This window comes from Alligator sinensis, unplaced genomic scaffold, assembly GCF_000455745.1.
Source record: "Alligator sinensis unplaced genomic scaffold, ASM45574v1 scaffold1667_1, whole genome shotgun sequence".
Lineage (NCBI taxonomy): Eukaryota > Metazoa > Chordata > Crocodylia > Alligatoridae > Alligator > Alligator sinensis.
This window is the reverse complement of record NW_005842504.1, coordinates 1067655-1068245: the sequence shown is the minus strand read 5'-3', so window position 1 is coordinate 1068245 and position 591 is coordinate 1067655.

Here is a 591-nt window from a genome sequence, read left to right as displayed (position 1 = left end):
TACACCACCCCAGGATGTGCCCTTTTGATCTAAACCAGAGTCACTCCAGTTTAGGCCCACCAGGGTCTGGCCCATGAGTGTAAACAGGAGTGACTCCAGATTACCCCTAGCCTGTAGATGTAAACCAGAGTGACTCCAGTTGACACCACCCAGGATCTCATCCAGGACGACTCCGGTTTACACCTGCTGGGATCTGGCTCATGGATATAAACCGGAGTGACTCCAGTTGACACCCGCCGGGATCTGGCCCGTGGATTGCACCATCCCTTTTTTCCAGAGCTTTTCCCCGGAAAGTTGCCATGGTGATGACATCGCAGGGGAAGCCTAGGCCTGGTCGGCTTATCCCGGGATAAGGGGCCGTGTGTCTGCTCCTATCCCGGGGCAGCACCTGGGGCTCCCGCGGGGCTGGCTATGAGCCACCCGGCTCGTTAGCTGCAGCCTGGGCCTGTGCTAATGAAGCCTCGGTCCTTAACGAGGGACCCGCCAGGCCCGAGGCCGAGCTGGGGCAGCCGGTGCTGTGCTGGGGTGGGGGGTGCATGGGGAGAGCTCCCCCCCCCAGACTCTGCTCAGCCCCCGGAGGGGCCGTCCCCC